Here is a 17,739-nt window from a genome sequence, read left to right on the forward strand (position 1 = left end):
GGTGGGGGAAGAAAGGAGTACAGAGATCCCCCACAGGGAGGATGACGGGGCTCCATTGGGAAGACAACTCTGCAGAGATGGCGCAGCTGTGAGCTGTTGGCAGCCTATACTCATAGCAGCTGGAGAACGGGGCACCTACCAGCAGGTAAAGGGGCTCTGCATGGGGCTCCCAGGCCCTAGTGACAAGCTGAATGCTTGGGTTTGAATTCAGCTCCCCCATTTGCTAGCCACGTAAACTTAGAAAAGTTGCTTACCTCTGTTTCAGTTTCCTCATCGGAAAAATGGAGCTAATGAGAGCAGTTGTGTCACATGCCTGTCAAAACTAAAATAACAAATCACTCAGAATGGCACTTTATATTAAAATCATATACGTAATTCACTTAGAGTCATGCATAGCACATAGTAAATGTCCAATAAGGAATATAAATGTTATTGCTGTTGCTGCTATTGTGTCCTCAGAGATGCTCACGCCAGGTGCAGTCCAGGTGCCCTACACAGCTGGACAGCCAGCTTACACCCAGGAGTAAGATTTTTGCCCCAATATTGAACTTAAGGGTAATCTAAAGATTCCACATCTACATGACTGCCTAGATAGATGCACACACACATCTATTTTACCTGACATTTCTCCAAGTTCAAACTCAAACAAGGGTAACCTTTTGTGTTTCTCTTTAAAGAGTGGGGATGAGTGCTATCTCAACAGTGGCTGCTTTTGACTTCTGTGGAGACCCTCAAGAAGTAGATTCTTCACTTAGTTCGTGACAGAAAAAACAAAAATAAAACTCCTTCCTCACCTATGCTGTCTGACCCCAATCATGAAACCAGAGTTGTCCTCAGGCAACAGTGTTCCCACAAAGGTACACCCCATACTTGCAGCAACACTTAAAATCGAAGTCCCAGGGGGCCGCTTCTCTGATCCTTGCACCCTCCAGAGGCAAATATGGAAAACTTGAGACTTCTCCTAGTTTTGAGAACCAAATTATCACCTCTCACCCACACCTGACTAGAGAAGCTGGGGTGAGTCAGTGGAGATTAAACTCGGTTCTCAGGAGAGGGAAGCCTGCGATTTTCTTCCCCAACGATTGCCAGCAAATTCGAGGAGGGGGCGGGCCTCGCTGCGACGGCTGGTTCACCGTCCGTCCTGGCGACGGGCCCAGCTGTCGGGCTGCCATTCAGAGCCAGCCCCGGCGGGAGAGGGGAAGCGGCGGCTCATGCGCAGCGTCACTCCGCAGACGAGCGCCAGCGTCCCGGCGACCCGCCGCAGCTTCCCCTCGACCCTGGAGGGCGCAGCCCGGGGGAGCCCGCGGAGGACGCCGCGGGTTCTGCTCTCTCCTGGGAGGACACGCCCTGGCCCCGCCTCTCGGCCTGGGAGACCCTGCGGATTTCTCCGCTCCCGGCTGCCCCGCGGAGCGCCTGCGCCTAGCCCGGGAGGCGGGGAGGAGGAGGGGAGCGGGGGCGTGAGCCGTGGCTGTGCAGCTGGACGCGATGGTGCGTGCGCGGACGTGGGGGAGTTTGAACTTCTATATGAAACTGATAAGGATACGCTGTGGAGGTAGAATATACCATTTACATTCGTCCTTAAAATAATACACGACTTTAAAATAATCGTAGCGGGGCGAGAAAGTAGCGTTGTAAAGGGAGGTGACTTGGTGGCGGGCCCCGTGGCTCACTCGGGAGAGTGTGGCGCTGGTAGCTCCGAGGTTCGGATCCTATATAGGGATGGCCGGCGAGCTCACTGGCTGAGCGCGGTGCAGACCACACCGTGCCCGAGGGTTGCGATCCCTTTACCGGTCAGAAAATAAAAGGGGGGGGGAGGTGACTTGGATACAAGTTTGAGAAGCACGGCTGGGTATACGCGTTCCTGACCTCGACCCCGCGGCGCTCTCTGGGGCTGGCGTCTGGGAACACCCCCGGGCTGCGATCGCGCCCGTGGACCGAGGCGGGAGGCAGGACTTGCGGACCCCCGCCCCGAGTCAAACTCGTTTACCAGGAAAGCATGTGACCTGCATCTGGGCCCCCAAAGAGAAAATTGAGAGGACCGGGACCTAAAAAGCCAGAAGCAGAACTTTAGGGGACTGGGCGGTGGAAACCAAGCTCTCTGCTTTGGCGGGAGGATAAACCGCGCTGTGCGCACTGATGGCTCATAGAGCCCTACAAGTTCCTTTCATTAGTAGGTTGGTTCCTAAGTCATTGCCGTTTTCGTGGGCCAACATTAACAAAATAGCTCCATTTGCTTTAAATTTCCTGGCAAACGAAGTTAAATACACTTCTGTCATTTACAAGTACTCATAACATCATCAAGCAACAGCCACGTAATGAACTAGTCAATGAAGAATTTAATGTCCTTTACAATTTTCACCTTTCCGTTCCATTAGAAAAGCCTCAAAATGGATTTATACGAGAAATATATGGAAATATTCATCGTTTCATAAGGAAACTCATCTAAAACAGTAAATCTAAGAAAGCCACAGTTGCTTGATAATTCAATTTTTTCAAAAAATCATGTACGCAATCAATATTTTTTAAAACTGGGGAAGGATACAGGAATGGGTATAAGGATGCCCAATTCTCTTAAGATTTAAGCTGATTCTGAATCTGATATAGACAATAATCATGAACGTAAGATCTATCCAGTTATTTCTAAACATACACTGATTTTTCTTGTGCAAAATCAGCTCTAATCAGAACACTTTCTGAAGCTGTTCCCTGTCTCAGTGAATAGCACCACCTTGTCCACTTGCTCAAGACAATGACCTGAGAATAATTTTTGACTCCTCCCTATTCCAGCACCTGTCAAATCCATTCTCTCTGCAGCTACCAGAATGATCTTTATAAATGCAAAATTGTACATATATCACTCCCTTGCTAAAAACCCTTAAGTGGTTCCCCATTGGCCTGAGTATGGTTCTTACTCTCTCATTAGATTGTAAAGGCTTTTTCCAGTCCTCCTCCCCACTCCCACACCCTCCACTTGCTTTTTCAGCTTTGCCTCTTTTTATCCTCCACCTCCTGCCATCCCTCCTTCCCAATGGCATTCATTGTTAAATTACTCTGATTTCTCCAAGGTACAGGAGTGTCCCTTTCATCACTCAGCCTGAAACACTCTTCAGCCCTTTCTTCCTGGCTAGCTCCAACTGTTCCATCAAGACTCTGATTAGACGATTTCCTGCAGGTAGCTTCTCAGATTCCCCTCCTTCAGGTTCTCATAACTCCACGCTGTAACCCCACCACAGCCCTTACTACACAGTATTGTAATTACTCATTTTACTCTGCTTCACCACTAGACTAAGTTGCTGACCTGTGCCCAAAAGGAAGATGCATGTGGAAAGAGCCTGAGCTTTCAAGTCAGAGAGAGCTGGGTTACAGATCCAGGTTCTGTATTTACAAATTGTGTACACTTGAGCAAGTTTCCTAACCTCTCTGCATCTCAGTTTCCCATCTATAAAGAAAATCAGGATAAAGATTAATGAGACCATATGTATAAAGCATTTTGCACATAACCAGTCACTTAATAGATGCCTGTAAATAGAAGTCACAAATGGTAACAGTTCTGCCCCAAATCTCCTCCCAGAGAGGATTTCTCTCGAGAGTGGACAGTTTTTATTATACCAAGTGGAGCTAGATGAAGAAGAAAATTATAATCTTCCTGACCACGGAAAGACCCTCATTAGTTATACATACTTAGGGAGGTTATTTGTTCTCTTTCATGACTCAGTTTCATTATCTGAACATTCTTCATGTCATTAGTGTAATCAAAGGATAGACATAAAAGTATTTTGAACAAATCTAGCGTTTTGAAATGATATATTCCTTATTATTTGTTGAAAGAAATGTGATTTTAAAACATTAAAATATTTGAAACTAACTGGGGGTTAAGAGACCATAAATAATTTAAAATAGCAAACCCTCACTTTTAGCCAGGACCTTAACATTTTCATTTCTGCATCCTTTTTACCAGAAAAGATAATTTGTAAAACAAGTTGTTAAGAATTTTACCACTCTTTGTGCTGCCATCTACTATGGTAGGATTTTAATTAAGCAAGTGAACAGAAGACAGGCCCCAGTAATCAGGAAAAATCTATACAACAGAGTCTTGATAACTGAGATTAGGGTTGTTTGTTTGTTTGTTTGTTTTGTTTTTTGTGGGTTTTTTTTACAATTTATCATCCACATCTTTACTAGATTATTAGAAGTGGAAAACACATAGCATTCTGGTGAAAAGGAGAAAAATGAACACATAAATATTTACTTTCACCACCTCCAAATTCCACAAAAATAATAGTAAAAAGATGGTTGTAAAACACACAAGGTAAAAAAGAATGAGAGAGGAAACACTGCAACAGAATGTTGTAAGCTGGAAAACACTGAATGAGAGGTAATTGACTCAGAAAGCTGATTTAGACCTCAGCCCTAAAGAGTAGACCTTCAAGGGCAAAGCTAAGAAGCAACCCCGTTCCACCACAGAATCCTAGAAGCCTGTAGAATTGGCAGTACCAGGTGCCTCTGAAAGTAGGGGCAAAACTAGAGCTATTGAAGGATTAGGTTAATGTTTAAGAAGCAGTTAGATCCTCAGATCACTTTCTCCCACTCCGTGCAGCAAATGAAATGCCTCTCCTACAGCCCATCTAAACACCAGAGGTTTACTCTCTGAAGATAGAAAATAGAGTTTCAGGACTAGGGGATATTAGGCACAGTTGAGGGAATATTGTACTGAACCTAGATGTATTAACAGAGCATTTACATACCGAATGTTGAGAAAACATCCCATCCCTCCCCAACTTCTTTTCTTGATAAGCTCCAGAATGAAGAGAGTTAGGGCTATGTCCTTCAAGCAGGAAATTGGAAGATACTGCTTTAGGGAATGTGAGTATTCCAAATTAATATGTCTAAAGATACCACGAAATGTCCCTAGCAAGTCAGCCTCCAGTGAATCCCATATTCAATGTGCCCAGAGCTTCAGATAGCTCAGTGCTCTTAAATATGAGCAAGTGGCCAAAGATCACCAGATACCTGAGGGAAAGCTGTAGAAGATAAACACTAAAACAAAGGAATAGGAGGGAAAAGGCAACTTGGAGAAATAGAGATCATTGTAGGCAGAATAATGCTTTAAATAACTATAACTAATGTACTCAGACAGATAGGAAAAGTTATTTTATCCATAAAAAAAAAAAAAAGCATACTCTCTTTAAAAAGAAACATTCAGGAAAACAAAAGTTACTGGAAATTACATGTATAATAGCAGAAATAAAAACTCAATAGAAGGGTTGGAAGATAAAGCTAAGCAAATCTTCCAGAGAGTAGAAAGCAAAAACACATAGAGTGCTCACTTTGGCAGCATATATATTAAATTGGAACAGTATAGAGAAGACTAGAATGGTCCCTTGCAAGGATGACGCAAATTTATGAAGCATTCCATATTAAAAAACAAAAACAGAAAATAACAAGTGTTGGTGAGAATGTAGGAGATAGGAACCCTTGTGCATTGTTGGTAGGAATGTAAAATGGTGCAGCGACTATGGAAAAAAATATGGCAGCTGCTGAGAAAATTAAACACAGTTACCATATCATGCAGCAATTCTACTTCTGGGTATATACCCAAATGAATTAAAAGCAGGGACTGAAACAGATATTAGTACACCTGTGCTCATGGTAGCTTTATTCACAATAGCCAGAAGGTGACAGTAACCCAAATGTTCACTGAGAGATGAATGGATAAACTAAATGTAGTACATGAGTATACATACAACAGAATGTTACTCAGCCTTAAAAGGAAAGACATTCTAACACATACTACAACATGGATGAACCCTGAAGACATTATGCTAAGTGAAATAAGCCAGTCACAAAAGGACACAATTATGTGATTTCATCTGTATCGGGTACCTAGAGTAGTTAAATACAGAGACAGAAAGTAGAAGTAGTTGCCAGGGGCTGGGAGCAGGGGGTCATGGGGAGTTATTGTTTAATGGGTACAGAGTTTTTATTGGGGATGATGAAAAAGTTGAGATGGGTAGTAGTGATCATGCATGATGATGCAAATGTACTTAATTCCACTGAATTGTAAACTTAAAATGGTAAATCTTATGTATGTTTTACCACCATAAAAAGAAACTAGCAATTAAAGCATGTAACGAGAAATACAAAGGCAAATACTGAAAGAAACAACTCTGAGTTGCAAGTGGTTTTCTCTGAGGATGGGAAAATGGGGGAAAGGCTGCAGTTTTTCAAGGAATTTTTGGAAAACTATTTATCTCTTTAAATTACATGCATGTGTAATGTTTTGTTTTGTTTGCAGAACTGTGGGTTTATGAGTTGTGGGGAAAGGGGTATTATGCCCAGCCAGATAAGTTTAAATTGCTTTTTGGACATTACTCTCCTCAGGTGCCATGGTGACCACGCTGTCACTAGAAGAAGCTGTGCTGGGTTCTGAAGGAATCTGGTGATAAAGTATCAGGATGGACTTTGTGGAGAGAGAGGAAGAACAGCTCACATGCTATTAGTTGGCAGAAGATCCAGCATCCTAAAATACATATTAACCCTCAAAAACTGCAGTCTTTACAAGTCTATCTGAATCGCTGATGCTTGAGGACATAATGAGCAGACCTATCTTTCCTTCCCCACTGCAGCCTCTGATGCCTTCCCACTTTCGTCTCAACAAATGATTTCCAGGGGGTGAGCAAGGCAGAGCAATGGGCTATGTGAAGAAAATATTGGAAATTCTATTTGCACGTTTTTATTCTTTAAATTGTATTGTTTGGGTTTTATTAATTGTATTTATAAAAGTTATAAAAATAAACACATAAAGAAATAAAAAATAATAATAAATAAATTATGTGCATGTAAAATTTTGATAATACGATAAACAACACTAATAAGTTTCAGATAATTTTAAGTCCCTAAATTGATAACCAAATCATGGAGAGGGTAGGACCCCTGGCCAAGGTAATTCAAAACAGTAAGTGACAGGTTAAGAACTTGAAACCAACATATTCTAAATCAAAATTCAGCATCTTTACCACCACAACACACTGTGCCCTATAATAGCATCTTCTTGAATACCCTAAAATAAACTTTTCTGGGCTTCCTTAAGCCCTCTTAAATTACTTTTCCTCATTTTTTATTAAATGCCTTAAATACTGCAGATTTTTCCATTTTGCCTAGCATTACTTGTTAATAATGACTTTTTAAATTCCAAACACACTTTTGAGATAATATACTTCTGATTTTCTTCTCTATCTTCATAACTCAAATTGAACAGGATTTTGGGTCCTGCATTTAGTGTTTGCTCCCTAAATAGTCGGAGAGACTTTGCTATTGATGAAGACACTGTCCTTTATTTCTTGTGGGGAGAATTTTATACTGAGTCCAAACACCCATTCATGATCATCTTTATGGCAAAAGAAAGCATTTCCATTTCAATTCAACTCAAGTCACCAGTATAATATTAATTTTAATGCTAATTTTTTCCATTAGAAATATGGTATCATTATAAAGACCAGTTAGACGAAGCAATGATATATAATTTACCATGTTTCAGACTTTAGAATGAAACCCTTATATACACAGTGCTCCATTAGTTATCAGTTGAACATATACTAATGGGCATCTATAAAATAATTTTTTAAAGAACTGCAAGGACCTGTCATAAGCATACCCTCCAACACTGACAAAGTGCCTTTTCCCAGAATACTGTGCTTGATAAGTTGTCAATCTTAGAACTCTGAATAAGATTTATTATGCTTTTAAGATACCATCCTTTATCACAATAATATAGATTACTGTGTGTGATTTCTCATCTTATGTAACTGTCTCAACCAAGTTGTGTGTTTCTTGAAGGCAAGATACTACAGGACTACACTCATAACAAGTGCTCCTTAAGCATTGATAACAATTAAGTAATGAATCAGAGTATGGAATCATGGGATGTTAAAGCTGAAATGGGTCTTACGGCTCCATAAGGCTAACCACCTCTTTTTACAATAAAGTAAATTAGTAACTACTAATAAACATTTGAGTATATATTTATGTGAGACATTTCATATGCATTTGCTCACATCAGCCCCTCTATATAGGTACTATTATTACTCCATATTAAAGATAAGGAAAAAGAAGATCAGGGAGGTCAAGTAACGTGTTCAAGATCCCACAGCTTGTTAGTGCTCACATTTGGACTGTAATCAAAGTGATTGGAGCCCAGAGCTTGTGCTTTGCCAAAGCCCAGAGGTAGATATTAACATGTTTACACTGATCATATGGCTGGTTACTAACAGAGTCAGGCCTAGAATTGAAATTGGATGACTTCCCAGAGTAGTAGCTCATGTGGGCCCACTAGTGCAAATTTTTTAAAAATAAGTTTCTGGCTTGATTAGTTCCTCATTTTTATTTAGAAAAATTTGAAAAGACTCTACATGTAAATCACTCCTGAAAAATTTTCCCTCTGAAACACGTATCTTAGATCTGAAAAAAGTTAGCTTTGACTCTCTCCCATTTCTTAAATAAGGAAACAGAGGCTCAGAGAGATGAGACTCATCCAAGATCATCCCACAGCTAAGGGAAGACAGGGAACTGGGACCATGTCTCCTGCTTCCTGTGGAAAGGCTGCCTCCCCCACACTCTGATTCTATGTGTTAATAGAGGCCTCTGTCTCCCGTGCTCTATACATCCGTGTTTCAGACATATCCTTCTAGAACTTTCCATTTCCCCATTTACTTTCACATGTATTTCCAAGTATTTCCAATCTCTGATATTCTCCTTATTTATTATTGTCTACATCAGCGCCAGTTTATGCACATCCCCAGATCAGCTCTTTGCCACCTGCCCCCTGCCTCTAGCTCAGTGGAAAGCTCTGGCCACTGCCACTGGTGTCTCTCCTCCTAACACTGCTGAAAATCTCCTTTCAAGGGGAAGGCTGGAGGCTGCATGGGCTCCACCAGGGCCCACATGGTAGCAGCCACAGCAGCTCAAACACCAAATCCATCCATATAGATGCACAGAGGCTCTGCACTGTGCAGATGGAATATGGATTTTTCATCAGTTGTCCAAAGGGGTCAAGTAACACAACAAAAAATGGAGCAAACTTAAGGCACGTAGAAACCAACAAATAAATTAATTTCATTTCTTTCCTATAGTACACTTCTTCAGACACAGTGATTCCATATAGCCTGTCTGGAGACAACCTTGTGACCGAAATATCAGCTTTCTTTTGAAGCTGTGGCCACTGCAGTAAAGTTCCACCCTCCTTCTCTGTATGTCCCCTCACTCTTGCTACCCTGGGGTTGTACTCTCAATAAAATATTAGCATGAACACTCTGCCTCCAGCTCTAACCAACTCATATCACAAAAGCTTCATAGCAGTGGGTATGTTTGGGAGGAATAAAACTCACAAATTAAAAGTATTCTTTGACAGACTCAGTTAGCAATTGCTGTGGATTAGCACTCTTTTCTGAGATATTCTGAGTCCTGGCAAGGGGGAGAAGGGACGTACAGGAGGCCCCACAGAAGAGGTGGAGGGTGGCTGTAATGCTCATTATTTATCTCCATTTGTTTCTCCCATTTAACAAGCAGTTTAACATTTCAGCTCTCAGCAGATATTTCGTGAACCTAGGAGGGAAGGTCCTCAAGTGAGGTAAGGCAATGGATGTGTATATTCTTCTAGGATATCTAGAATAATTAGGCAATTACTTACACTTTGGGTTGCTATTAAGTTCAATGCTGAGGGCCAGTAACTCCCTCCCCTTTGAAAGCTAGATGTTAGCTACCCACTGTGACCCTCAAGGAGGGAAGAGGTTTAACTGATGAGAAGAAAGGCTCAGGAAAGCAGCTGGCAGCCCTGGAAGTTGAGCCATCAGGACATGTCTGTGGGTGTCCAACTATGTAGGGCACCTGGACAGGACAAGGCATCTGATACGGGCACTTCTGGAGAAATTATTTTTGGGGTGTTTTTTTTGTTGCTTTTCATTTATTTAGTTTATTGATTTGTTTCAACAATATTTTTTGAGGTATAATGGCACAGCAACTTGAATACAACCACTGATCTGCACAAAATAATTTTATTTTTTTCTGCCTGGTCTGGTAGCATCTTGCACTGTGACATTCCTATACATACATAAGCATTTTATCAAGTACAAATGTTAAAGCAGAGTGACTTAAGCAATCACCTATACAAAGGTAAATAAACACATAGGTTATTTTTCTTGATCATTTTTGCTGCATAGTGAATTATAATTGCATGTCAGTATAATGTTGCTGATCTATAAAATCCACTTTGAACTGTGAGGGATGGAAGCTACCTATGACAGAGCTGATCTGAGTTTTGTTTTGTTTTGTTTTTAGCTTCCACAGATGGGAAAGATAAAAATAATCCAGCATTCAAAGACCCAGAAACTTATTTTTCTAATCAATATAAAAAAAAAATCTTTCAGTAATTCTCATCTATCTCCTATCATTTCCTTATTGTAGCATTGTTGAATAGACAATGATAGAGTAGGTAGTAGATATTGAAGTGAAGCTATGTTTGTTGTGGGATTATGGATTAAGCCATTTATTTAAAAAATCTACCAGGTAACTTTACAGCAAGTTGAGATCCTGATATATACATCTCAACTTTATAATTTAAGATTACAGTTAAATAGTTCTAATTCACTTGAGTTACCAGGGTAATAAGACAATTAGAAACCATATAGCTTATTAAAAAGGTCATGCTTAACATTTTCTGACATTACTCCTAAACTTGGATGAAGAACAAAATCCCCCCAAAACAAATATTCAGCTCTAAAACTTAAGTGGTTGAGAGTTAGTAGCAAAAGCTTTCATGGTTTAACACTTCCACCATGGAGTAGATACAAATAAACAAAGGTGACTGCTGTTTAAACGTCTAATAAATAAGAAGTTAACATGAACCAATTAGCTAAAATTAGAAGGTAAGAATACTGCATTCCAGTTGGAATACTTTCTATTAAATTTTCATATTTTCAAAATAAACAGTAATGTAGTTTCCTTATGTCTTAATGCAATTTCACTTCTGGTGAAATTATATCTGCTAATATCTGAGCACTTTCTATCTGGTAAGCACCACTTTAAATGTTTTACAAGGGTTAACTTATTTAACACTTACCACAAACTATAAGGTAGATAATATTATTATCCACATTTATAGATGAGAAACTGAGATAAGGAAGCAGAAAGGGGTCAGTAACTTGCCCAAGGTCACTCAGCCTGAAAGGGGCAAAGCCAGGATTCAAATCCAGAATCTATTCTCATAACCACTGTGACACTGTGATACTGTCAGACAAGCTGCAGAAACCTCAGTCCATGGAGGGGACAGAGCAAAATGCTAATCTGTGGCCATTATTAAGCTATTGTCTCTCAGCTTCAAACCCATCTTTCTATACCTGGCTTTGTGATGCTGGGGGCTAGGACTCTGCAAACCACATTTCCGCTTTGCCAACTGGCTCATTATTAGCTTTGCCAACAGGGGGCTTCCTGGGAGACTTGCAAGGCTGGAAGTGGAAGAAGGGGCATGTCTGCTTCCTGTGGGCTTCTAGTTCCTCTCTGGCTCCCTGCTCCAGTAAGCAATACCCTCCCAATGCTCCTCCACCCTGGCCGGGGCAGTGCCTTCTGGTAGCAGCAACCGACCCAGTTGGCAATTTTTCCAGCTCTTGTAGAACCACTTTCATCACGTTCTCATCAGAGGCTCCAGTACCCACTGGCTGAAGGTCCCTCCTCAAAGGTCAGCGTCCCAGTCCCCAGGACCCCTCCTTGGAACTCAGAAACACTAGCCCAGCTGAACAGCCCCCCTTCCTCAAAGACCTAAGTTTTAGCTCCCAGGGGCCCCTGCTGTAAATTTCTAAGTTTTAATAATCTCAATCTCTTTCCTTTGTTTCTCCAGTTCCAGGGGTGGAAGTTCCTTCCTGCAGTTGCTACATTTGTGACACAGAGTTCTTCTTTTGCCTTTGCAAAAGTTTTTTAATACCTAGTCTACAATTCTTCATATTAAATTTTCTCTGTCAAAATAACTGTTGTGTTTTCTGTCTCTTGATTAGACCCTGACAAATACACTGTTTTATGGTTAATCCTGCCACTTAGGTTTGCATCAGGGTTTAATAATTTATCAATAGCTCACAGATGTTGCCAAGGTTGGGGGAAGGTGTGTGTGGAATAAACCCAGCCAGTAAAAATTCTGGGAAAACAAAAAGATTCAGATCAACTTACAATCCATCATTCTCAAGAAAACGATGCGAAATTTTTCACACCTGCCAATTCCTCATTTTATGCAGCAATGATATTCTAAGTCTTTACCTTTTATGAGATCAATACTGGAGACATATCCAAGTATCTCTTGTCAATAAAGGTCATGATACATTTCTAATCTTATCAAAATTAAGAGGTTTCAAAAACATACATAATGGAGAGCAAGATCTTGCTCTGTGAGACTTCTCAATACCATCTTTATCTTCCCAGCATGTAAGAATCACTCAGTTAGGCTATTTTTGTGATGATGGATAGTGGGAAATCTCTGGAGTAGATGGCAAAGTACATGGGTTCTAATCCCAGCTATACCACTTTATACTATCTTGGTGACCTTGGGAAAGCGTACTTCTCAGTTAATTTATCTGAGCCTCAGTTTCTTTATCTGTCAAATGGGGTTATTAATATTGCTTATTCTACCTTATAAGCTTACTCAACTCTCTAAGTATTAATTGGTCATCCGTAGGCAAGATCTTGTGATAGGTATCCCAGGATGTACAAAGAGAAGTAAAACATAGTCTCTGCCCTAAAGGAATTTATAATCCAGTATTTTTCTATGCATTGAACAGACAGTTATGGAATACCACCTACAGGCACTGTGCTAGGAGCTAAGGATACAGCAATGTTTAAAATATGGTTCCTCTCTTCAAGGGGATTACAATCTAGTGGAGAGATAAGATAGGGCACAGACAACTAGAACAAGAGACAGAGTGTGCAATAAGAGATGAAAACAAGTAAGTTAAAGAAGTAGAAGGTCTACACCAAGGTGTGAGAGAGGAGAAGCTTTTTGGATCTGGTGCCATTTGAACTGACAATGAACAAAAACTTAAAGAAGGAAAGATGAAGTAAGTGACCAGAAAAATGAGCCTAGTTAGCTGTCAGAAGAGCCTGAAAGTGGAGTGGAGTTGATAGAAATGAGGAAGAAGAAATGAATGTGAGCGTTATTAGATGAACAATGCTTGGAAATCCATGTGGGGCAATTACAACAGTAAACAACGGTTACTGATGAGGATACAGTGGTAAATAGGGCAGGCATGGCCTGTTTGCAAGAAGCTTTAGATTAGTTAAAATTAGTAAAGTTTCGCTAGTATGGTCTCTGTTTTAAAATATAGTGTGTTGTTAGAAAATTTGAGTTTCAGTAAAGCCAACAGATCAGGAAACAATCGCCATTGAAAAGATGGTTCGTTGTACTCACAGATCCCAAGAGGAGGGGACACATCATGCCACACAGTGGTGGGGGTGGGGGAACACCGGGAAGCACCAGGGCTGGTCAGGAAGCAGAGAGAGGGGGATATTGTGGGCAAGAGCTTTTATTGTGTTTTCCACGGACAGGAACAGATGAGGTAGAGTAAACACATTTAGGATTGGCTAGTGTGAATAATTTCAGCAGGCTCTGGAGCATAAGAACTATCCCTTGTACCCTGGTTCTTGGCCCTAGGGTGATTAGGGTATGTAAGATTGTAAGATAAAGGTGATGTGGGTATGGGCTCTGGATTGTTGCTTTGCATTTGAAAGGTGTGCTCACAGGTAAATTGTTTACCATCTCTTGGAATTAGCTAACACTGGGAAGGGATGTCCCTCCAGGGTCAGCAAGGCCCCACATGTCAAAGCATCAGATTACAAAAAATAAAAGACATGGTTCATACAGTCTCCTTAAAAATGGGAGAGTGTAGTCAGTTTTGTATTCATCGCAATACTTTGTACATAATACGTAGAGAGTACACAGTGTTTTTTGGATGATCAGATTAATACATCCCCCCATTGACTCTTTAACCTTCTTGGAGTTGGACAATTAACACAACTTTCAGGTACCAGCTGGGTGGTCACTTTCTTAGGGAGGCCCTTTCTGATTCTCAGACTAAGTTAGTGTGGACACTGCATCCACTAGGGTGGACACCGCAGTGCACTACCCCAAGCCCCCTTCAGTGAAGGAGGGCTGAGAGCAGATAGTGAAAGAAAGTGAGCTGAGATGCTGGGTACCATTCAAGCTTTATTAAAGAAAGAAATCTGCTGGGCTGTGCTCAGAGTAGCAGGCAGCCCAGGGCTGCCCTGAAAAGGGGACAGCACCAGGTGTGGGGATGGTAGAACTTATGTAGTGTGCCAAGGGCTGGCTGATACCATCCAGGAGGGTCATTATGCTAATGTGGATGGGGTGGAGAACTGCGTCCTTGCAGAAGCAAAAGGGGTTTCTGTTTAAGTCAGGAGGCTTCTCATAAAGGGAAGTGGGGAGGGGAGGGGAGGAGGTGGGCAGCACCATTTCGTACTTGGGCTTGTCTAAAGTGGTGCTGGTTATGTTGCAGATCTATTAGATAGCCTTCAGAGGTTGCCTTCAGTAGACCGCATAAAAGTCGAATAAGTGATATTTTTAAAAATTAAAGGTTCTATTAAAACCAAAATGAAAGGTGAACGAGCAGTTATTTCTTTTGTGGCCAAAACCATTTTATATATTTAGTATTAATATTAATAGTATTAATATTTTTCCCATTTCAATAGACAGAAATTCAACTTGAACTTGCTTAAAGAAAAAAGTGAATGTGTTATGACTGGAGTGCTGTCTTCAGGCATGGCTGGATACAAGGGGTCAAACGATATCATCAGAATTCTCTCCATTTTCATTTGTCTCACATCAATTTATCTCTCTGTGCAGAACCTCGTATTTATTTTTTTGCTTTGGTTTGGTTTTTTAAATGAAAATAGCCTGTCCGTCATTGGGGGCAATGGCCTCAAGCAGCTCCAGCTTATCTTATACTTTAGTAAGAAGAGAAAGATCATCTTTTCCCCCTGGAATCTACGTAAAATTTCAGGAAGGAAACTGATGGCCTTTTATATTAGTCAGGATACACAAAAATCACACTAATTATTTGAACAGTAAAATTTTAACATTAACAATTTTTTAAAACTAGAACAGTAAAAGGTAGTTCACAAAAAGTTCACTACCCTCTCCCCCTGCTTTTTTATTTTTTAAATAAAAGTGACTAAAAGCAAAAAACAAGGACTCTAATAGGTCCAGAAACAGCAAGTACAAAACAGCAGTTACTAACTGTAGGCTTAGGATAAATGAACAATAAAGGAATTAAAAACTAAGAGAGCCCCTCCCCCTCAAGGATGGAATTGAGACTCTTTGAAAGGGCATAGCTAACACAGGAGCCAGAAGCCTATTTGTTGTAAGGAAATTTTCCATAGGGCACAGGCCAGAGACACCTACAGAAGCAGCTTGCCATTGTGGGATGCTGTGGACTGACTGCAACTGGTCTGTAGAAGTATCCCACTGTTGCCAGAGGGTAAGTCTAAGCAAAGCTGCTGGGAAGTGATTGCTAATGGGGAAATCATGCCCTGAGGATACAGCTGGAGCTCCCATGTGCAGCCCCTGGGTTCCTACCCTGATTAATAATGATAATGTAGGACCAGAGCCTGGATGGGGTATCTTCATGCTACTATTACCTTGCAGGGTCACTCCATTGCCCTCTGTTGAAGTTTAACATTCCTCTAGCAGGCAAAGGAGAAATGTTCACAGGGCTCAGCTCCAAGATCACAAAGCAAGGCAAAGAAGGGTAGATGAGAGCTGAGAGACAATAGTTAGGCACAATCCTCCTTGGGTCATATGCACAGCCCTGAATCCATCACTGTGACCAGGGTGGAAGGATGACTCTGATTAGTTAAGTCCAGGCCAAGTTCATGTGGACATTCCTGTGGTCAAGCAAAGGGCAGGGGGAACAGCTCCACCTGTACACATGGAATGGCTTCCTCATAGAAAAGATGGATTCTTCTACCAGAAGAAAGGGAAGAATGCTAGGCAAAGAAAAATAACAGATACCTTATATGTTGTATGTTGACCTTAAAATGTCTGGTTCTATTTGGGATTGTTAGTATAAAAAAAGGAAAATTAAGATCTTTCTCTAAGACTAATAAAACTGCATTTATCCATTCAGTTAAGAGATATTTATTAAGCACCTACTATGAGAGGAGCACATCCTCACCAGTCCTGAACTACTGGCATCTTTGTGGACTCTGGCTAAATCAAAAGGTAAAAAAAATGGTTGAGATGAGAAAATGGTACCTTTATTTACAGACTAAAATGTCCTAAGAAATATGTCAACAATTTTGCAGCAAAGTTCTCAAAGACTTTCATGGTCAAATTGGAACAAGCCAATATGATCTGGTAGTTAACAGCACATACTACAGGGCAAGACTGCTGCATTCAAGTTCAGCTCCACTACAGTGTGATACTGGGCAAGTAACTGCTACCTGGTGCCTAAGTTTCCTCACAGGTAAAGTTGAACAATACTACTTACCTCATAAGATTGTCAGGAGTGTTAAATAAGCTCACATCTGTAAAGCTCTCAGAACAGTGCCTGGGAAATAGCACTATACCACTATAGCTATTATTATGAATTGGGTCTTACTATTTGGATGTCACGTAATGTGACTTTCACTTCATTAGCTCATTTGAAATCATCTTATCTCCAGAATAAGAAAATAACCTATTTAAAAACATCTAACTGCTACATGTTTCTTATCACTCATAAAAGAGGCCATCCCATAGGAATAATTTTATTTTTCACTATTTTATGATATTAAAGTAGTGCCTTTATGAACATAAATCACATATTTCATGAAAACAAAAACAAAACAAAACTGTTCTTGGTGTTATAGCATACAGCAGAAAATACAAACCTTATCTTTATAATTTTCTTTAAACTGACAAATACTAATTGTATATATATGGGGTACAGTTATATTTCAATACATGTATATAATATGTGGTGATCAAATCAGGGTAATTAGCACATCCATCATAGCAAAACTTTATTGTCTCTTTGTGAGGACAGCATTTGAGCTCCTCTCTTCTAACCATTTGGAAACATACAACAAATTGTTAATTAAAGATGCCTAATACTACTGTAGACCACTAAAACTTATTTTTTCTATTTAGCTGTAATTTTGTATTCGTTAACAACCTCTTCCTATCCATCCTCCTTATAATCTTCCTTTAAATATTTGTAAAATTATATGCAAAGAAAAAATCTTCCTGGAAAATTTATTTGTGTATACATTTTGTCAAAAGAGAGTTTTTTCATAGAGTATTTTTTGGATTTCTTTTTCCCTTTTAAAAGGGAACTGCCTGTATAAAACCAATATTTTAAAATCACACCAGAGCATTCTGAGCAAGGGATGTACTCCATCTCTGGCTGAGTCAGAGAAACCCTTTCTTAATGAGGACTCTGGCACTGACTATGAACCTCTGAGGCCTTCGTATTGTGACACATTCTGCAATATTAGTGATGAACTAAGTCTGAGATATCAGGTATCTCAGCAAGTCCTCATCAGTGAATGTTACAATGTCAGAGAAGAACAGTCTCGCAAAAAGAAGGAACTGTTTCTTTTCCTTTCAGAGATAGGGCTGAATTCTATAACTCTTAAAATAGTTAGAGTTATGGGACTATATAGAGTATCTATACCAGATTAAAACAAATGGAAACCAGAGAACAGCTC

The 17,739-nt window shown here is 40.4% G+C and overlaps 1 non-coding gene across 1 annotated transcript; it reads left to right on the forward strand.

The window, feature by feature from the left end:
- Nucleotides 1–5,319: 5,319 nt before the first annotated feature.
- LOC134386688 (U6 spliceosomal RNA) lies at nt 5,320–5,422 on the forward strand. Its single transcript, XR_010024518.1, has one exon. It is a non-coding gene; the product is annotated as a U6 spliceosomal RNA (small nuclear RNA).
- Nucleotides 5,423–17,739: the final 12,317 nt, after the last annotated feature.

This window comes from Cynocephalus volans, chromosome 9 (assembly GCF_027409185.1).
Source record: "Cynocephalus volans isolate mCynVol1 chromosome 9, mCynVol1.pri, whole genome shotgun sequence".
Classification (NCBI taxonomy): Eukaryota; Metazoa; Chordata; class Mammalia; order Dermoptera; family Cynocephalidae; genus Cynocephalus; species Cynocephalus volans.